The sequence below is a fragment of the Salminus brasiliensis genome, chromosome 2 (assembly GCF_030463535.1).
Source record: "Salminus brasiliensis chromosome 2, fSalBra1.hap2, whole genome shotgun sequence".
Lineage (NCBI taxonomy): Eukaryota > Metazoa > Chordata > Actinopteri > Characiformes > Bryconidae > Salminus > Salminus brasiliensis.
The window spans coordinates 31,590,957-31,613,744 of record NC_132879.1 but is presented as its reverse complement, the minus strand read 5'-3'; the positions used below and the strand labels follow the sequence as shown (position 1 = coordinate 31,613,744).

General features: G+C 43.9%; 1 protein-coding gene across 6 annotated transcripts in view; it reads right to left on the bottom strand.

Moving 5' to 3' along the window:
* The window catches only part of plxnb2b (plexin b2b), a 158,798-nt gene that overhangs the window by 57,599 nt on the left and 78,411 nt on the right, over positions 1-22,788 (bottom strand). The window contains exon 1 of one of the 6 annotated variants that reach the window (XM_072672368.1): positions 20,704-20,723. The exons of the other annotated variants lie outside the window; for them this stretch is intronic. The gene's annotated coding sequence lies outside the window, so the exon portion shown is untranslated. Of the gene's footprint in view, positions 1-20,703; positions 20,724-22,788 lie in introns of those variants that run through there. 6 annotated transcript variants of the gene reach the window in all.

Here is a 22,788-nt window from a genome sequence, read left to right as displayed (position 1 = left end):
TGCTAGGCCTCTCTACATTCTGGATGAGCTTGCTCTTGACAGATACTCTGCTTCGTGTGTATGTGTGTGTGTGCTTGCATGCTTTTGTTTACGTGTGCATGCCATGTGTGAGCGTGGGCCACAGCTGGCCCAGACAAAACCTGATTAAACTCTCGAATGGCAAAGAGGCTGCAGATATTCTACCTCTGCCTGCTCTGCTCGCACTCTCGCTCTGTCCTCTCCTCTACACTTGCGTACACACTCCATACAATTAAGAAGTCATGGAAGAAATCTATTACACACCTTATTGGCTTTAATGATTGCACTTGGCGCTCATGAAGCCCAATGAGCCATGCCGCAAGTGGTAATACAGCAGCGATTCCCTCCTTTTGTCACCATGGATTCAAGGGGAATACTGATCCACTTCTGATGAAACACTGCTTTCAAAAGCCTGCTCTTATCTCGAGCCTCATGGCCCTGCCTTTCGGGGCCAAGAACAATACTTAAGTGAGCGCTGTGTCACTTAAAAAGCCAGAGATCGCAATCTCGTATTCTCTTTGCTGAGTCCTGAAAGCCAAGGTTTATACGCCTCCCCAAGAACACCCCCCGGGCTACCCGTGGTGTGCTAGTGGAGGGAGAAAGTGGCATTGTGCGAGAGCTGGAGAGAGAGAGAGGAGGCTTTGTTTGGGCTTGTGAAAACTGAGCAGGGGGTCAGAGAGCAGTTTTTAACTCCAGTGAGATGGTTGCCTTGCTCTGTGCAAGCTGCCATCTGTCTCCCGCCTGCACACAGCAGCTCGCAGCCCAGCGGCTAACTGCTGCGATGCACCCCGCAGCTCAGCTTAGGAATGGCCGGGGCAGACGATAGCAGGCTAGAAGTCGAGAGGGAGTTGACTGGCATTCATGACAGTTACATTACATTCATGGCATTCAGCAGAGGCTGCTATCCACAGCGGCTAGAAGTGCTTTGTTGTGTTCTTGGAAAGCATCTCCTTAAGCGAGTGCAAAAAGGTCAGATTCTAAAGATACCCTCAAGATAAGACACTGATAAGACACTGCCAGAAAGAAGGATATATAGAACGTAAAGTAAGAGATGTGTTTACGATTATGTGTTATAGGGATACGTATCGAGGAGCTTAATGGATTTCATAGCTCATGGTTGCTATTATGAGAAACCCAGTGAACATTGGCCACTGGATCAATGTTGAAATCATGTCCAGGACCGTTGTTGAAAAGTTGAAAATGAATGTTGAAAAGATGTCCCAATGTAGTCACTGAAAAGAGGACCAACACAGTCTCTAATTTTCTTCTCAATTTCTAAGATTAAGATTAAGACCACATGTGTGCCATAGCTATTGTACAACAGTAAAGCAGAATTTAGCCTATCTGTGGCAGTGAACACAGATACAACCCCCCAGAGTGGTGGGCAGCCATCTCAGTGCCCATAGAGTAACTGTGGGGGGCTAAATTACTTTGCTCAAATGAACTCTGTCATGAATGTAAAGGGAGAAGAAAGCACCTTCCCTTCAGTCTCCTGGCCCCCCATTTCCTGCTGGTCCAGGGGATCAAAATGGCAGCCTTCTGTTCATAAGGCCGCTTTTCCCATCTTTAGCTCATGGCTTTTTCATTATGGGGTGAATTATGAGGTACCGGTCGCACGGTACTTAACTCTTGCAACCGTTTCCAGGACAACAAAGCTGTGCTTTTTGATGTTTTTTTTTTGCTTAGTTTATGTCACTGTAACCTACATCTGCACGTTGCACTTTCTGCAGCCTGTCCTGTACTGTTTTTGGTCTCGTTTTGTTCCATGTTGCACTCTTGTTCTGGAAAACTTCATTTCACTGTGTACTTGTACAGAGCTGAAATGACAATAAAAGCCTCTTGACTTGACTTAAATTTCTAACCCGTTGCACTACTCTGGCACATCAGAAGCCATCAAAGAAAATCACTGCATTATCGTCCACAGAAAAATCTGAATCTTCCACTTTGTTACATGAACTTATTATTTAACGCTTAATGAAATAGGAAATCAAGACATGGAGTCCCAGCTGTCTTTGCGAAGCCTACATATGAATGTGTTTTAAACGTCCATTTTCAACCATAATAAAGAGTAAATTCAACGGCCGTACGTTCCCTGGGAAGCAACAGCTAGGATGCCGCCAGCTGCTGGCCCAATCAGAATCCATTCATTAAAATTGTGCCCCGTAGTTTCCTCAACAGTAAACCTGTTTCGAAATCATGACTGCAAACCAAAGTCCAGTTTCTCCTATGTAGGTCTATAATTGCCATTTCACAGTGACTAATGCAGGTTCTGGAAGGACATGCCCATGTCAAAGTCTTTAACGTGCCGGGATTAAGCCAAGCGTCTGGCTTTCTACAGCCATCACCCTTCAGTGGAGGCATCCGGAGGCCCAGAGCCCCACAGCTAAGAGGCGTCTGTGTAATGGCTAAACAAACACCATTATCTGGCCGTGATGGCCCTGCACTGAGCTGCAGCTCCAACTCCAGCGCTTGGCTAATCCCTGCGGCCCCTCAGAGCTAATGATGGCTTTAACCAGTGGAGAAGGGAGAGACAGACAGAGTGAAAAACAGACAGACAGACAGGCAGACAGAGCAAAGCAACAGTCCCTTACGAATAAGCTCGACACATACAGCCCCCTACAGTCTGCTAAGAGGGATGGAAACCTAATGAGGCAAGCAAAAAACACTGTTCTCTGGCTCAAATACACGTCCGACGTGGCAGGTGGTTCATTGGAAGTTAACACACATTCAGATACACACAGTCCATCTCTCTCTCTCTCTCTCTCTCTTTCTCTCTCGTTACTGCAGCCTAAAGAGGAGAGCCACTCATTGAGAGAGGGCTAACGGGTGATTAGGTCCACTGAGACAGCGCTGACCTTTTTCCTTAACATCAACATGCATGCGTCTGCTATTTTTCACGACAGGCGCGGAGGCTAGCCGCTGTCTGAGCGCCACCCTCCATGAAATGTCACAGTCGTAAACGAGCAGAAAGCCGTCCACTGCTCTGCCCCAGCCAGCCGCTGTCCCTTACCGCATGCAGGAATGTCGGGATGAGGATGTTTTCACCTCCCTCAGCACTTCTGGACTCTCAGGCCATGCTCCGCACTAACAATAGCCCCTCCAACAACAATGGGGTCAGACTTTCCAAAGTTTGTTGTGCTTCTGCAACATCAGTAATACAGCAGCGTTTCTCTTATGCTGCAATCATTGCTGTGTCACTCGTTTTGTTTAGGCCAGCAATTTGTACGGCTGCATTTATCTTCAGTGCACCTGGTCCACGCTTTTCTGCTGGACAGAAGGAATTAGAGTGGGCCCCACTTGGACCAGGGCGATAATCTACCCCATAAATAAATGCTTCATCATCTGTTCTACAGTTTTCCACTTGGAAACACTGTCCGTTTGGAGCGATGTTCGATCCTTGTTTTTTTGTTGTCTAGCTGCTGCAATACGGGCACTACAACCATCATTTCTGCTCTCCCTTCTGCTCGCTTCGCTTCACTGGCTTTCTCTCTTTCTCGCTCTATAGATCTGCCAGCCGATACGAGCGGCGGACATTGCGACGTGTAGGTTAATTAAGTTTGAAATCAGTGGGATGATCAGAGAGCTAGTGGAGCTCCAGAAACAGGCCTTCTTCTAGTGGGTGTGGCTGACAGCTGCTGCTCAGACAGAGTTGCTCCAGCCTGGGCAAATATGGTTCGCCTACCTCTAAACCCATGGGAGATGATTCCACTCTGACCCATTAGAATAGTGGTTCTAACAGTCCTGGTCAGCCTCCTGATTCAGCTAATGAAGAGACTGATAACTAACTGATGAGTTCAATCAGGTGAACATTCTTGTAGGGCCCAGGACTGGAGATAAGACCCAGTGCTCTAACACACTCCATCCAACTAATCACTTTATTAACAGGCCTTTCCTGAGTTGAAGTGGGTGTGTTTTGAACAGGGAGAACACTTAAACGTGGGCAGCGGCACTCCAGGAACCAAGGTTGTGAACCACTGCATTAGAAATTTCATGAGAAGGCTGAGCGGAGGCCCGTGAGGCGTAAGGGTACTGTTGGCATTGCAGTCACGTCTGCTGACTGTAATCCTTAAAAAATGGACCGTGGTATTAACGAAACGTTGAAAGCCAGGCGGTATTTTCTATCACCTCAGGACACCTACCTGTCTGGCTGGGCTCAAGGCTTTAGCCTATTATCCACACCTCTCAGTTGCTGCCCAAATCTCACGGCATATGGCTAAATGGCAGCTGCTGCCAGTCTGGGGTGAGAGGTTTTGCGGGTTAAGGGAAATTAGCCCTCTCATAAAATCAAAAAACGGCCTCATTCATCTGACAGCGGTCTGACAAGCAATAAGGGTATTTCTGATGAACGCTTCCACATCCTGTGGATTCTGTAACACACACATGCAGACATGCTTGCACGTATACACATACCACCTCCCTCCCTCTGACAGTGGCTGTGCTTTCATGTCTAGTGTACAAGGTGACATTTTGTCAGGGCTCAGGCAGGCCTGGGCGACATCAAAGCCGGGTTTTTTGTTGGCAGCGTTTTGTTAGCATCTCTCGCCCACCACCGTTCCTCGCGGCCCGGCTCAGATAGCGGTACACGCTGCCAGTCGCTCTCTCATTCCAAACTCTTTATCTCGGCAGCCTTCTGTTGATAATTACACCCGCCCCCGGAAGGCTCGGCTGGGCCGCAGCGTGCACACCGGGACGGATTTATCACCTGCACCATCGGCCTGCGGATCCAAGGTCAGGCTCAGTCCAATTCCACTTCTGACTCCATCGCATTGCTGCTACTTCAGAAGCGAGCAGATGCCGTACCCGGTGCAATACTACCCATAAGGGCAAGCGAGCTCACACGTGTTCATTTTCCATTCCGGACAGCAACAGCAGCAGCAGCAGCAGCAGCAGGCCTGAATGGAAATTGACGATTCAATCCCGGAATGGAACTCTGGATGAAGTTCTTTTTGGAATTGACTCTCGCGCTTCAGCTATCTTGCGTCCTGCTCCGTTGAGTAGAGCCAATTTCTTTGCCGCCGCTGCAGCCACGGCGAGATGGCCACCTTGGAGAGAGTGAGCAAGGGCGAGGCGCTTAAAGCCCCCCCCCCACACTCCCCTTTATCATAGAGAGAGAGAGAGAGAGAGGCCGCCAACAGTTTACCCAAAGCATCAATCGCAGAACCAGCTCGAGGAGTCTAGAAATGAGAATCTATGCTAATGTAATTTCAGTACGCGTCGCCCCTCACGTTCCACACATGACCGATTAATACCCAAAGCCTTCCTCACCCCTCCATCAATTAGCATACGCTAGATGTTATTACAAGATGAATGTGTTTTCGATCAGGGCGTAATTGTGGTTAGACTCCAGGGGGAACATCTTCAAGCACTCCATGAGTAAAGCTGAGGATTGTGAGGCACACTGATTTAACAAGTGCCGTTGGTGTGCGGTTATGTTTGTGTGAGGTCCCATGAAGCCAAACATGGGGGCAAGCATATTTCACGCCCTTTCACACACTGGCAGTAACAGATTTCTGGTATGAGCCGCATGTTAAGTGGTACATAAGTTGGTCTAAGGGTGTGTTCAAACTTGGCAGGTTTGGTTTGATTAAAGTGGACCCGTGGTGCGACTGCTCTGCTTGTGTGGTTCATTAGAACGAGTGAGAACACTGTCATTCAAACTCTGGCACTGAACAAACAAGCAAGACAACAAACCACATCAGACTCTGCCTGAAAGTAGGTCGAGACAGACCTGCTTGGGAGGGGGGTCGGGGTTCAGTCCACTTCCAAACAAAGTAGTTGAAGTATGACTGCAACATGGACCCGAAGACATCGAAATGGACCAAAGGGTTCATACTAAAGATAGGGATGCTGATAGGGATGTCCCGATCTGATCCAGTGACTCACGATTAGGGGCCGTTCAAGGCATTATTAATGGATCAGGTATCAGCTTTTAAGGTTCCAGTCCACTTCTGATTCTTAGGTTTGCTGTAGCAGTGTGCCATCTATACCGTCCTCTTGGCGCTGGACATGGACACGATCCTCAGCTGCTGCAGACGAGCTTCACATTTTAGAAAACTACCTTACATAGGGTTCTTCTGTGACACTTTTTCAGTAAGCAAAACTAAACAGAGCTTAATTTTAATTGCTAAGTACGTTGCCATTTAGCAGGTGAAAAAACTAAAGCTAAATTTGGCTTCTGTCTTTAACTCTCCATTCCACCTTAAATAGTGCCGCAGTTACACTGTGTCCATTTCAACAGCAGAACATAACTGCTGCATTATTTAAGGCGGAACGGAAAGTTTGGGGTTATCTTAGAGCCTTGCTTTAAACGTGAAGTGATTTTTGTCCACACTGCCAAAACCACACAGTCTGGTTGTAGTTGTGCAACGTCAAGATTTTATATTTTATTATATCTATTTGGGAAGATTAAGAAAGTTTACTTGCATCCCTGCTCTTGAATGCTACTCTTGAATTACGCCTGGTTGGAAAAGAAACTACGGTGAAAATGCTGTGTTCTACCAGCGAGAGAACCACACTCTTTTCTTTTGTTGTAAACCAGCACAGGACAACGCATTTAGAACCAAGGAGGAGGCTAAAGTCGTATGACTGCGTTGAGTTGTAAAAGAACTGGGAGCTGAATGGTCAGGTAGGTCAATCAGACTGGACTGTAAGTTATTAAACGCTATAGAGTTTAAAACAGCCGCTTAAAAAGTTGCTCCAAACAAAGTAGATCAGTTTAGAATTTAATCCCATTATAGAAACGTAGTCTTGTTATGTTCATTACAAATAGTGATTTTACTGCTGTTTACTCGTGTATAAGCATCTGTATTATTTATAGAAAAACCCGGGGAAATAGTCAGATAGTCCAATAGTCAGAGACTCATATTGGGGGTTAAAAACTTCTGATGTTATTCTTTACAAGCTCTGAATTTGGTTCTTTCAACACCATTATAAAATGTACGTACAGACGCATGACTGCAAACATCAATTAAATTACCTCCTAATGCAAAGCTGTCACTATTTTACTTTAGCAGTCATCCAAATGAGGCCATGTGTTACACTGACTTTAATACGCTTGCAGTCTTGGGAAACAATGATAATGTGTGGCCTCCTGAGGCAGATCGTTTAAGGATATCACAGACAGATGAAAGGACACATACATTAAAACCCACCAGCTCAGCTCTAAAATTGCAACAGTGGATCATTTTCTGCTTCTGATTTAGGGAACAGAACTATAAACGTATTCTAAAGCAGTGATTCCCAGTCCTGGTCCTGGAGTACCCACAGCCCTGCATAGTTTGATGTTTTCTTCCCATCTAGTGATCAAACTAATAGGCTAGCTAACAATATCTCGCTGACTTCAAGTGGGTGTGTCAGAGCAGTGAAATAGTACAATGGGCAGAACAGTGGTAGTTGGTTGGGATCCAGTAATGAAGTGTGGAACTGCAATGATAAAAAAAGGGATAGTCAGTGTCCAGAGTTACTTCAATTTATAAGACAGCTGGAGGTGTCTGACAAGAGGGTGGGGAGGTCTGTAGGACATTGTAAGAGTAAGAGACCAAGAGATATGAAACCCACTGACATGTTTTACACATCAGCGACGCATCTGTTCTTTGTCCCGTCTCATCGGAGCTATCGGGTGTTTCTCTCTCTCAAGGCCGATGTGTTTAATGCTTAATGCGGGGGGCTGGGAGGGATTTAGCGGAAGAATTCTTATTAGGGGAATTCGGAGCCACAAACAAGCCAGAGCCTCCCGGTGAGGGTGCGTCGCACGTATGAAACTTTAATGGTGCTGTGTGTGGAGAGGAGATGAGGAGGAAGCTCCGGATGGGGTGAGCACTAGCCGCTGGAGGAGCAGCACTAACTCAGATAAGCGTTCAGCCGCCGAGGATCACAGCACACTCTCCGCAGCTTCACAGGTCTATATAAAAAAATCCCCTTTGTAAAAGCCCTTTTGTGTTTCATACGCACCCGCTTCTCTACTGCACACACGAAGATAAAAAAATGAAAATGTAGCCTAATAAAGGATCTTTACAGGTGATAAATTCCCTAATTGCTATCGCTAAGCACATTTCCTGCTTTAACGGGCCATGCTATATCATTTTAATTATCACTCTTGAGCCTAATTAGTTGTATCCGTACAACCAGAGGCAAACACACAGCCAATTAGGATGGAATCAAAGCTCGTACACTCCGTCGACACGGGGTCTTTGCTTTTATTGGAATCATGTGCGCAATGATGAGCGCTGCTCGGGCGGTCGAGTTCTGACATTAAACTGAGTCAAGGTGGTGTCCAGAACGAGGGTGGCGAAACCGGCGGTTTACTGATATGGGCTCAGCAGGATCCCGGTCAGCAAACACATAGCACTTATGATGCTACCCGCCACTGTGTGTATTTTTTACAGCCTTGCTGGCAGGCCTGGAAAAAAAGCACAGAACATGTGAGTGAAAGTGAGGACCACAGTGTTTGGTGGGGTGTGATGAGGTGACTAATGAGCGGTACTGGTCCTAATACAAAGACAAATTAGGATACTGTTCATTGATTCCAAGATGGTTCAAAAACCTGCAACGCTTATTGGCACACCTTCGAAGATGTGGCAGAATAAGCCACCATATGTGCACTCCGCTCAAAATAATTTAATAAGGCACTCTTGGTCAGCTGTGGTGGGTAACTACTTACTAACTGTGATCTGAGGAGGGACAAATCAAATACTAAGGTTCATCGATGTGTGATGGCAGGACAGGCTAGCCCAATCTAGTCTGAACCGCCAGAAGGGCTACTGTGGCACAAATCTCAGAAATTCGTAATGTTACGGTAAAGGCAGGAATACCTCACAACTCACAAGCGCATTGGACCAGTCAGACTGCCCATGCTAACCCTGGAGCACCATTAATAGTGCCAACAGTGGACACTCAAGCATCTGGACCAGACCTTGGAGCAATGGAAGGAGGATTCCTGGTCTGAGGAGTCCTGTTTTCTTTCCTATGACTTGGATGGCCAGGTATGCCTGCACCGTTTACACTGTAGGACATGCTGGATCCCATCAGATGCATGAAGGATCCGCCTAGCAACTGACATGAGTTGTCTAGGGAAGGATCTGATGCTAACATCTTAGTGCCAGATATCACAGGACACCTTCACAGTTCACAGAATTCTCTTTGTTATGGGACAGACTTTGATGAATTTTATTTTATTTTAACTGTACAAATATTCTGTTTCAGTAACACTCAAGTACAATACACATCTTCTACCATAATGCTTTAGTAGTAACAAGGTCCAGGGTTGTTTTCCACTCCTGCCAAGCATAGACAAAGCCAAGGATCAGTAAACAATCCCACTGTCATTTCCACCTTGTAGACTGCCCATCAATCTCCCTGCTTTCCTCAGCATCAAAACTGACTGGAACAGAACACACGCACACCGATCTGGATGATACTCCAGCACAATGTCCTGGCCAAACAAACCCAAACTGGCACATAATAACAGTGTAACACTTCCCAATTATGAGGATGAAAAATGGCTGGGGCTCACACAACACTTCGATCGGCAATAACCTATTAATCTCATGACCTATATGGCGGCGGATTTATAGCTCCAATCCTCTTCACACTCCTGGCTAGAAGCTTGAATACAGCTCTCGCGCTCTAATCCAATAGCCAAAAGCTGAGACTGATAATATGGCAGGTTTAAGCCATACCATTACAGGGCTCCTCATGCAGACCGGGCCACAGTGTAAAGCCAGTGGCTGTATAACTCAGATTGATCATGAGCTCAGGAATGCACTCCTGCATCATCAATCATTCACATTCCTGAACAATAAGTTGTAAGCATAATGCTGACAGGCTATCAATAACTCGTGCTCTTTTAATATAACAAATATGCTAAAGAAAAATTTATCTGGCACAGTCAGTCAATGAAAATACGAGCTGCACATCGTCGCCGTCATGTCAAGCACTACTGCTTTACAGTATTTATTTTGAGAGCCATTATGCTAGGAAGAAATGCTGTCTTTTGCACTGTGTGAATTCAAATCAAAGAAAGACTGAAAATTTTAATTTAACAGATTTTTTTTTTATTTCCTCCATATTTTTTCACATATTTCATTTAATTTCCTCCATATATAATTTCAAGTAATAGTTCAGGGGGGAAAGGGTTTGCCTCTTTATTTTACAATGGGAGCTGCTAGGTTAACATTTCTAACAAGCACTAGAATTCGGCTGGCACTAATCTCACTAAATACAAGCAAAAACTATGGAAATGAGCTTAAAAAGAAATGATTTATTGAACAGCAATGATAGCCTTTATTTAAATGTTTAAGAACATTACCATCTGCATAACGCCCTGTATTGAAATACTGTTGTGCTTCGAAGTGGACCACGATGAGCGGAATAATGAGGTAAATATTTTGTTTATTTTTAGCAGTAGTATTTCTTTTAGATTATGTAAAGTCATACCATGTCCTAAACCACATCCAACAAATGCAGCTCTGGATACACTCTGAGCAGCTTGAGGTTTTGGCCATGTATTTTTGGGAGATGAGATTGGTGACAGCCAAAGCATCTCCCATTAAAAGACTAAAAGAAGCGAACTTCAGACAGCAAACATGTCTTTGCTGATGTTCTGCATCTGGTGTAAATGATGAATCACTCTGCTTTGTAATTCTTCTAAACTTCTAGTAAACTTCTAAAGTTACCTCCTCTAAAGTTAACATACCAAGAGATGAGCTTCAGTTCTGCAAGCGACAATCTGCCTCTAGACAAACATCTTGAAGGCTAAGACTTAAACGGCAAAGCGGAGAATGACAAGCATGGCACATGTTAAACTGAAATGGGGACCTAAGCCTGTATGCCTGGGCTCCAGGTTACTCACTTAACACAGGAAGGCGTCTTGGCTGTGGTGCTAGCAGCTGTAAAGCAATTTTCTCACTGATTAGAGCATCTGCGCAGCGGCCGTCTCGCTGGCAGGCGCCTACCTGAATCGCAAACATCTTTTTAAGCGCAGAGTTAGGAGAGATGCCCCATCCACCATACTTCCGCTACGCGCACTAACCACATCTGCTCAGCTGCTGTGGCTGCAACTGCATTAATCTGTTGGGGGTCGAGAAAATTGTGAAAAGCACGAGATAGAGTAGATCAGGAGAAAGAGAAAAGAAAGAGTGCGAGAGAGAGGGAAATGGGAGGGAGAGAGAAAGATGGTGGAAAGAGAGGGGGGAAGGGAGGAAGAGGTAAAGGGGAAAGAGAGACTAGAGAAAAGAAGATATAAGAGAGATAGAGAGTTAGAGAGAAAGAGAGAGGGGGAGGGGAGAGAGAAAAGAGTGAGATGGGTTAGAGAGAGCAGAGTAGGAGAAAGAGAGGCAAGAGTGTGCGCAAGTGTAAGAAAGATGGGGAAAAGAGATGTGAGAGAGGGAAGAGGGGTGGAGAGAGCACGAGAGAAAGAGAGAGGGGGAGGGAGAGTGGAAGAAAGAAAAGAGATAGATGGGCAGGAGAGAGAAGAGTAAGAGAAAGAGAGGCAAGAGTGTGAGCGAGAGAGGAGGAAAACGTGGGGGAGAGAAAGAGAGAGAAAGAGAGAGGACAAGAGAGTGAGAAAGATGGAGAAAAGAGATATGAAGAGATATGAGGGCGGTAGGAAAGAGAAGTAGATAGGGGATAGAGAAAGAGAGCAAGAGAGAGAGAGAGAGAGAGAGAGAGAGTGTGTGTATTTCAGTTGTGCTTCTCCACAGAGAGGCACAGTACAACACCCGCCTCGACAGGGGGATTTCAGGATAAGCTGCGGTGGTGCTCACACAACGTTATTCAAATCGAGTCCTCTTTACACAGAGCCACCGCAAGCCGCTCCTCCAGAGAGCTGTGCGCAACAAGAGCGTAGTATCCAAACTGCCATTCAGAATTCACACACACACACACACACACACACACTCCCCAGTCTGGACTTACAAAGACGTTACAGCACTACTGAACGTATGGAGGGCAGGGCTCTCTGTGGGATTCATGCAGGAGGACGTTTTCCTGTTTACTCTCTTCCTCCATCAGATATCCCTTTACTGACCCGGATAAACCGTGAATCCTCACTACTGTCATAACAGCTACTGTAGTGTGGAGGCTGTCTTCCAGCCAGCCAGGGAAGGGAGATAGGAGAAAAACACAGGGAAAGGGGCTACTTATCAGAATGCAGGTACACCCATAACAAACCTGCAAGGCAAAGCTCTTACACATCTTCAAGCTCAGAAAGAGAAACAAGAGCCTAGAGGGAAAAAAAAACAATACCCAACCTAGAATTCTTAGAAAAGCTCCTAACACAGATATCAAATATTTCCATCCCAAAAGTGAAGCACCAACTAGAAAAATTCTCACTTTGTCATCAACTTTTTATGCTGATTTTCAGAGGGGAACCCTCAGGGCCTTCTGACGACTGAATTACGATATACAGATTGGGTTGTAACGGACTACAGTACTACACTTATTTTGGGAAGGTTTGGTTGGATACAAAGTGCATGAAGTTACTGAAAAGCTCAAGGACAAATTGCCCAGTCAGCAGAACATTGTACAGCCAAGTGAGTTCTATCATTGGTTAGGACTTCTTACAAGCATTGCCTTGCCTGCTTCAGCAAAGTTACACAGTGCAGTTAGCAGTGCTCCAAGTAGCAACGAAAGACACACCATTCTCCCTATTACAGTCAGTGTCGCTACAGGGAAATACAAGCTCTGGAACTGATTTCAAGTTATGAATTTGCAAACAAAACAAACCTATCAAACTTTAAGAGTGTTCAAATTAACAATTTTGTAGTTTTTTAAAAGAAGGAAAGCATTGTCCTGAAGGACAACTAAAGCTGATGAACGCAGAAATTATTTCCTGGGAGAAAAAAAAAACATTTAGAAAATCTAGTTAAGTCAAAAAGTGCATAAATAAATTAATTAACAGTATGTTTTCTTTCTGTCTATCCATTAAACCCACCTGTTCATAACTCCCCCTGGCACTAGCAATGCTCCCGACACTAGACACTAAACTGCCACCAATGCGGCTTCACCGGGCAGCAGACGCGCTCAGAGAAAGCCGACAGGCACCCAGCTCCGCTACACACCAACTAACAGACACCTTGTGTCGGCCAACATCTTTAAGACTGATGAGGGGAGAGGTCGCCATCTACCCACTCAGAGAGAGCACGGCCTGTTGTGGTCTCTCAGACTCCGGCCGCTGATGGGAAAGTGGCGCGGCTCAGGAAGCGAAATAGCGGCCCCTTTGCCATAGTGACAGCACATAGACCGAGTAGCACTGCTCAGATGGCACGGGTCCATTAACTGTATTAAAGGAAACCTAAATTTCACTTCAAACCATAACAGAGTTGGAAAAGTTCAAGATATTGAATTGCATCAATAACTTCCAGCACTATTTGTTGACAATTGAATTGAGCACATTGCTAAGGCCAGTATCAAGGAATGAAGATGGTGGTGGAGCTCAGATAGGCTGAAATGGGGCAACAATCAGCACAATCAGATAAAAAAAATCCTGCTGAGGGAGGCAGTATTCTTTTCAGAAGGAATAAATGGGTAAATCTGAGCTGCAGTCACATGACAGAGGGAGAGATGAGAAACTGACAGGCAGCCGATTCGAGAAGAGAAGGGGAGGAAAGAGAAGGGATTCATCTGTGTAACAATAAATAATGCTGAATAAATGGCTTAGGAATGGCTTAGGTTAAAGTCGGGGAGGAAAAACGTTGGTGGGGCGTCATTTCTATATTTATAGTTAAAGGGGAAGTGTGTGTTTATGTTTGTGTTTGTGCGGAAGCTCAGCAGACAGAGCGAAAAAAAAAGGAAAGCTGGACACAGCTACAATATTTCCTCTGTCAGATATATTTCAGCTGCCCGCGGCTGTGGTCAAAGAAGCGGACGTCTCTTCTTTTCTGTTTCTGACAGCATGTGTTTTACGCTCTATTACTATCGGACCGAGCGGCGGATTGGTGCTGAATGGAGTGGGAGTACAAAGTTCATTGTTATGCAGTTTAGGAACTAAATCTGGGCACGTGCACGCATGTGTACGCACGCGTATGCACAAACACTCCACATGAAACCGAGAAACGTATCCCAAAAGAGAGCTTCATGCATAAAATAAAACAGGCTTTAAAATCTAGATCACAATGTGATGTTTATTAAGAAGGCTTGTCCTGTGGGAGAGACTTGTTTTGCGGTGCACAGATTTGGGTAAAAATCTGAAATATTTAGGCAACTGAGAATAGAGAACAGCAGACTGTAACACTTATTAAAAAAAAAAAACAACTAACTCCAAACGCTGATCCAGATGAGCTCACTTTAAAGACGACACGGCACCTTCAAGCAAGCCTTGTCCTCTTTATCCTGATGCTCCATTCAACATCACAAACAACTTCAGTCCTTATTATTACAGTAATCCTCATATGGAAACCAGAGCGAACTGACACACACATGCTCTTAAATCCTTCCTCACATTCAGCTGCAGTGATTGTAGAGCCATTCTTTTTTAAATACTCTATATAGAACCACCAACAGAAGGTCTTTAATGTGAAGAACGCTTTGATCAGGCAGAACTATGTAAACTGCCAAACGGTTCTTTGACCTGTCATGGATCTATACAGGGATCAACATACGACCCTTGGAGAACTTTTTTTTTTAAAAGCCGGCCTAGAATGGAGTACAGCCTTTTCTTTGAGAGTAATGAGAGTTCGGTAAATGGAGGTGACATTCTGTGAATCACAAACACTGTTGTGCCTTCATTAAAAAAAAAATCCCACAACAGCACAAAACAGGACCATAAAACAGGTCCTGAACTGCTTGGTAACAGAATGTACATTCCCCAACATAGCCATGAAACCCTTTTTGGAGCGGAGAGTATGAATGTAAAATACTAAAAAAAAAATTCAATAAAAAAAACAACAACAGAAATAAGACAATAAATATTTTCATATTTCCTGTTGTTGATAATCTGATTTTCCAACTCATATTTCTGATATTTCTTACATTGCCATTTAACCGCAGGATGTAGCCGTGGCCACGCAAGCATAAACAAACAGCACCAGGCAGCCGAAATGCCACAAAAACAAATAATCTGAGTACTTCTTGATGAACACACAAAACATCATGAACATCACAAAAAAAAAGTTATGCCAGAAAATGGATCTTCTCCTTCTAGATCAAACACAGCAACTAGTGTTACGTCCACTCCAGCACAGCAAGACAGCATCTTCTGAAATCATGGGTTTAAAAAAAAGGGGGTTTCCTGCTTTTGCTGTTCTTTGTTCAGCTACTAAGAGCGGTAGTGAGGTCAGGATGTTGCATGATCACCACCCCTCCTCATCCTCCACTCCCCAGAGAACACAGTTCCACTGCTCAATGGCGTAAGGCTTGTAAAGTTGTAGAGCATCTGCAACTCCACCTAAAAGCAGGAAAATGGGTAAAAGCAGAAGGATTTGAGCCACTTTGACAGTAGCCAAATAGTGATGGCAAGATCACTGGGTCAGAGAATCTCCACAACATCGGGCAAAAAAAAGTGATCTCAGAAGGAACAACCAGTGACAATCAGCGACAGGGTCATGGGAACATGCGATCCATGGAGGCCCCACCTCACAACGAACAGGAATTAAAGACTTTGCAGCTTACATCCTGGTGCCAGATACCGCATTCAGAAGTCTTGCCTCAATTGGTCGGATCTGTTGTGGCGGCACAAGGGGGGTCTACTCACCCCCCCCTCACCCCAATTGAATCCTGATCATGCATTTCAAATATTTAATGAAGAGAACTTCACCTCATATGGTCTTTGTTCATCAATAATGCTCATTTCTGCAGGAACTTGTGTTATGTTAACGTCAAGCTATCGAAAGCGTACATCCATGCACCCAGACCAGTTGCATAGCCTGGATTCCATTTACAGGCCGAGGCAACAAGCTAGGAAACACCATGTATCAGAGTTCTTTTATTATTACACCATTTGAAAATGACAGCTGTCCTTTACACTGAGGGATATTTCATGATGAATGAGAAATGGCCCAAAGTAATGTGGAATGAAATCCTATTACACACATTCAAGAAAAGTCTCCTACAACTGTGACTTACTAACCTACTATTATTCATCTTTCTCTCTCCGACTTGTCTACTCTAAAAGCAGTTATTAAACCTGATCATATACAGAATAAGGCACCGGATCTGTGTAAAACCCTGCTATTCAGACTCGGCTTGGCCCGTGCTGCGGAGACAATTCCACAGCTGCACACAGCTTTCCTACTATGGACATCCAACACTGTATGCTTACATTAGCTAAAAACGCTGGGCGTCCAACACTGTATGCTCACAGACATCCGACACTGTGTGCTTACATTAGCTGAAAATGCTGGAAGATGTAAGTTACTTTTTTTTAAGCATTTAGCAGTTACACGGACTGGATTATGTCGGCCGTCAAGATTAAATCCTCTTAGTGGTGCCTTTATAAGGTCACAGACAACAGAGGTCAGCAGAGTGAGTGGCAAGAGAGACCCAGGAGAACAAAGAAAAGGCCCATGTCTCTACGGCTTTCCTCATTTTTCAGCTGCCCTGATTCATCTCACAATTTCTCCAAAAATTACAGCCATGCTGCAGAGAAGCCTACGGTCTGTAGATCAGTGGTTCACAGCCATGTCTCGATCCAATCAGTTCTATTTAATCAATGTTGGCTATAACAATCCTAAAACAACTCCAATCTTGTTTTGAGGCTATTTTACCTCATTGTTTTTATGCCATAGAGGTGACCTAGCAGCATTTTTACTGTTCTTACTAAATCTCCTTTATCCCTATATAACGTCAGTGGGGGCCAGTCATGTAACTACACCACATATTAACTAAGCATCTTTTCATCCCTTTAATCACATTAGTGTTATTACTTCATGACAGCTTCACGGTAGCTTGTTCTCCTGTGTTGTGTAGTCTAATTAACCAGAGTCCTCCCTTTTAAAAGCAGTAGGATTAGGAGTCTACATCAACTTCACTGCTGACATACTACTTTACAGTTGCTACAGCTGTAGCAAGTTCCCACCATCAACAGTGGAACAGGGGAACACTATAACAGTACATGACAAGAATGTAAGGAGCCTGATGTCACTGCCATGGTTGCAATGTTACAGATGCTGCCGCTGAAAATAAAAGATAACCAAACGAAAGCTTTCAGGGTCGCTTTTATTTGGTTATGGAAGAAATAAAGGTACAAGAATGCAACACCTCAATGCCTTGGGGTTCACCCAGTATTGTGAGAGTGACAAAATAATTACATTTTGTAACATTTTCAGTGGCACAAGAGGACTTTTCTCCCTTTTCAACAGTCAGAATTCTTTGGAGGCCCTATCTGTTAAGCTGGAAAAAAAATTGTGTTATAGTAGTGCACTCTTAGATAGTCCTGTGCCTTTTTACATAAATTGTGACTGCCATCACTCACACATGCATGCTATTCTTTACTTTAAACTGTACAAAAGTACTTTTTCACATGTTCATTTGCTCTTTATTTTTCTCTGGGCACTAGATTGTTTGCTGTGAAGTCGTGAAGCTGTGTCTGGCAGTTTTGTCTTTTGGCCACAATTTTAATGAGAATTTACTGTAGACTAGGATTATTGCCACTGCTGGTAGACCCGTATGACCGTATGCTTCCATATACCTGCTTCTATTCCACATGCTCAAATGCAATCACTCCTTTTTGCCAGTCATTAACATCTGCTTTACAACCCATTTCCCACACATTGAATGAGACATTTACTCCACTGTACCACCTCTTCTCAATCTATGCATCCAGTCACACACCTGTAGGGATTTATAGCCCAAGCATCCTCATGCAACAGGACCTGTAACAAGGTATGTCATTTTTAAGGAAATGAAAATAATGAGACTTCAGTACATGGAAGTGATATACCATGAACCTCAAACACAGAGGAAACTCTTTTAAAAGAAAAGCCCATGTGAGTAAAACTCTAAATCAAGCCAATTTAAAAAACCCAAGACTGTTACTTAACATTCTTGACTCATTTTACTTTCCGCCCCACAATTGTACAAACACCCAGCGCACTACTGAAAGCTTTCTGAGGCTAAACCCAACAGCTACCTTAGCAGAGTTTATCCTGCTTTTGTCTAGGGAAGGCTTTCTGGATTCTGGAGCATTTGATTGCATTCAGCGAGTGTTAGTGAGGTAAGGATGTTATATGATCACCACTCCACCTCACTCCACCCTAACTCTCCAACTCACCCCAAAAGTAATGGATGGGGCAGCATCATTCCAGAGTACACAGTTCCACTGCTCCACAGCTCAATGCTGCCAGGCTTGATACCCCTCTAGCCCACACCTGGCATTAGGCATGGTGCCAGTAGCTTTATGTTTATCTGCTCCAGAGAGTCCTACTCTATTGGCCATACGTCTTTACAGGGACTAGACAAGCTGTGTGTTAGCGTGAGCATGTGCACATCTATGTGCACTTTAAGTAGCTAAATGCATTTATGGCCAGGGGCAGAACCAAAGGCTGCACGCAGGGAAGAGTGGACAGCCGGTAAAGTGAGCGGATGCTAACTGGGTGCTAGCCAGATACTAGGCTGAAAGCTAACTCTACCTGACTCTACCACAATCACTTCAGCTACTGTGCTGACTGGACACAGAGAGGACACAGAGAGGACAGCAACACTATTAGATATATTTTAGAATTCATTTCAGGGAAAAAGCGCTCTTGTTACAGGGTTAAAAGCTATGCTAGGCTAAAATAAGCAATGCTATGATATGCAGTGTGACTGTGGGCCGTCATGGTGCCAGCCTATAAATGCAGAACTTTTCCCATTAGCTTTTCCCATTAGCCCACAAAAAAGGAAAATCTGTGGTTTTGATCTGAGGCAGAAATCAGTAAATGGCACCTTTAGGTCAGGAGCTACACTGTATTATACACAAAAATCAAGAATATGTGAGAATTGGTATAAGTAGATCTGCAGCTACTCTATATTAAAGTACTCAGATTGTGATTTATGGCAAAAAACATCATCAGGCTATCCCTATTGCATCATTCAATCATTCCAGCTAATCCCTTATAAAATGTCTGGCTCCCTGCTCTCAGAGCACCACAGAGGCCTAAGCACCATTTTTCCATCCGAGTGATCGGATCGCAGCGCCGTTGTTCACGGGCCGCTTCTGCAGCCGATGAAGGAAGACCCATCTTGGCTTTTCCACCCCCACAGAGACAAGAATCTCTCCAGCAGAGCAGAGTGAGTGCCTCTCACCTTCATGCGCTCTGGGACAAATGGCAGTGCTAACAGAACGCTGACAGCCACTCCACCATGAGGGAAAATACTGCCATGCCCAGCTTTTAAATGCAGCTTGCCCATTTAGATGGCCGGCCTAAGAGCTGAACTGTATGTGTGCACATGCACGCGACTGTGTGAGAGACAAAATGTGTGTGTGTGAGCATAAAGAGAGAAGAAGAAGAAGGAAAGAGCGAAAAAAAAGTGTGTGTGCGTGCAAATATACAGACTGCCAACAAGACAGACAGCTCCACTTCAGTGGGGAGCTGAACTCCTTCTTCTTTCAGAGTGAAGTGTGTGTTTGACTCCAGAGGAGCAACACATCAATTTCCTGTCAGAGTGGCCCGTGGGCCGCAGCTATGGAGGCACGGCGGGAGATAATGCAAGACAAGCAACTTACAGCAGCCGCTCCAAACGTGGCAGGAGAGCACATCGCTTGGGTGGAATTTGCTTAGGGCTTTCAATGCTCTTACAGACAGCATGAACATACCGGGGATGTGTGTATTTAGCAAGACGAAGACAACAAAAAACACACACATTAAGACTCAGGTCTTAATTGGAAATCATTTACTGCAAGACTGATAAACTAGAAAGTGTATTTTTGCAGAGTTCTGGAAAAGACTGATCATTTCGTACCTTGCAGCAGAGCTGGTGCAGCGATGATGGGTTATGCAGCCAGTGGCGGCACACAGTCGTGTAAACGTTGCCATTGTGAAACATTAGCGCTCCTGGTTCTGTTCCAGGTTTTGTTGAACATGAACAGGTATGCCTGAACTTCAGAGTGTTCAGCTACCATATTTCCAGAAATATCAACTTTCCAGGGTATCTATCTTCCTTCTTCAAAATCACTCCAAAGCTTAGACTGCCTGAGGATGTAACTATCTGGCCTGGACCCAGGCCATTTGATCACACAATCTGTTCCTGAAAGGTCAGAATCACACACAGTCTGGGCATTGATAGAATGGTAACCCTTCCTATTGACATAGTCATTCTCCTGACCTTTTCCTGTGGGTTCTCCCATCACTCGGATTTGTTACAGCGAACGCTGCACCTTCGGATAGGTGTAGGTTTTAACTTCTAACTTAGAAAGACGCTAAAACTACTCTGCTTGGTGTAACCGATTAACTTTCAGAAGCGGCAGAAGGGGCAGTTTATGTTTAAACTAGGCTAAGATTAAATAAAAAAAGAGCTATGAGTGAGAAAACAATTATATTAAATTATGCTATAAATTTATTATCATGGGTGATAGCAGGCCGCTGCACACCATGCGTCTAAAACTTCAAAAGCATTGTTTTTAATGAAGGTGTGCACACTGCTGCCGACACTCTTTATCTACGTGTGCCGCCCCTCAGCGACGTCCAGCACTGTTTCCAGCACAATCAAACCACAAAACGCCATAGGAGGTGACATTCAAATATCTAAAGACTTCTGCATAAACATCCTCACCTACATGGGGTAGCCTGCTCACATTCTAGTCTGATCTTGTAGCTTTTACCTGCAAAACAGTGCATGTGTTAGTGTTAGTGACCTGGTACAGCAACAACATGAATGCACTGAATTAGTGTTGCACCAATACTGTATCGGTATTGGCGCCGATACTGGCACTTACACACAGTATTGGTATCAGCAATAGAGAACACAGTCACGATGAAGCTAACTGACAATCTATTTTTATTTTTGACTTAGAACATTTGTTGAAACCTAACATTTAAGCAACCAGTAAAAGCCAGTCAGAAACAGTTATTACCATTGAACTGACATTTAATAGAACGTACATCAGCACCTTTTCTTTCCATGTGGAGTTTGTTTGCTTCTAAACCAAAAGTTGAGTTTAGGCAACACTAAAGCTTAGTATCTTATGAACTTATATGTGAACTTGAATGTGAAATTGCTGCATTAGCACTTTTTCTTTCTTAACTGCCACTTTTTTTCACTGCTCTGAAAAGTGACTTGAATGTGGACACCAATTAAAAAGCTGTTTGGTCAAGCTGCTCTACTTGCATGTGTAACTGCGTTGTTATTTTAATGTTTTTATAGTAAAAAATGTTCAAAAGTTTCAGTTACTTAATCAGTAAATTATGTTCTTTCAATCATATGATGTCTTCTTTGGGATAAAAAGTACAACCCAAAAATTGGAACACTATAAATATCAAAATTTACAGCCCTCTATCAGGTATTTAGGAGTTTGTATCAGTATCAGTACTCGGTATCGGTAGATACTTAAAAATCTGGTCTCTGTATCAGAAAGGAAAAAGTGATTGTGGATGTAGAATGTTTTGTTCTATTAAATCGGTATGACCGAAGAGCAAAATGCAGCATTCTCTGTGGCTTAGCAGAGCTTTGTACTGTATGGACGCAACAGTGTGACATGTCTGGTAAAATTCGCTCCATTAAAAGATGCCAAACAATGCATTTCTTCTGTATTTCAAGTTGCTCTTTGATGTATTAATAGTAAGTATGAGACATGGGGGTGATAAATGCCCAGATGCAGTTTTACACGCCCTAGTTTTACAACTCTATGTTCTGGCACACAAAAAAACCCCACTCTGATTGGCTGGTTTACATTGCGCAACAGTTCATGCAAAAGCTGTATGGAATAGTGGAGTAGTGTAGTTTAGCATAGCTTAGCAAAAGAACAATGTGATTATTTGTTTGTAATTATCCCGAGTCTTACTGGTTAGTGCTGCTAACTGTGGTGTGCGATTAGCTAGCTGAAGACATGGTAAAGCTGGTCTAGTGTTTTAGCTTTTAGCCCATCATGGAATCCCGCTCGCATTTGAGCTCCCATTCTGTGGACACTGGCTCAGGAAAAGCAGTCCATATTCCAATATCTAGTACAGTCTGGTAGTGATGTGCTGCTCTCCCATGTAACTGAATCTCAACCAAGGCAAAGCTTTCCTCAGAAAACATAATGCATGGGGTTCCCCAACAATTCAGACATTCTGGAAAAACAAAAAAGAGGAGTTTGAGAACAGTTGGTGGTGTTGTGGTGTTCCCTGATTACATGCTTACCACTGAGCAGTGTTCTGTACTGTTAGAACAAGTCAAGTATGTTTATATGACTGGACACATGACTGCCCAGCTATATGTAATTGGCTACATAATTTCTAAAAAAGATGTTTGTATTTACCTCAGTAAGGTGGCCCATTATTTCAGTATATATCATCGCTGTTAATTGAAAAAATATATCTCCGAAATGGCGACTTTACAGGAGAAGGCAAACTTTTTCTTAAGTTTCAATGGAAGTAAAATAAGAGTTTATTCCACATAATTTAGAGCATTTCTACTGGTCTATTCATCCAGAATTATTGAGACAGATCAGCTACAGGGTTCAAACCACAGAGAAAACTAAAACCGGTTAACGTGTAACGGCAAAAAAATCAAAAATCTAAAATAATAATAATAAAAAAAACATTATGTTTTAAAGTACCGCAGCTATAGGCCTTTATAGTGGGCTGGGTGTATATATAAATTTTAAGGGGTGTAAATATAACAAGTCTGAATTGTTACGGGGCAGTTTTGGGGTTTTGG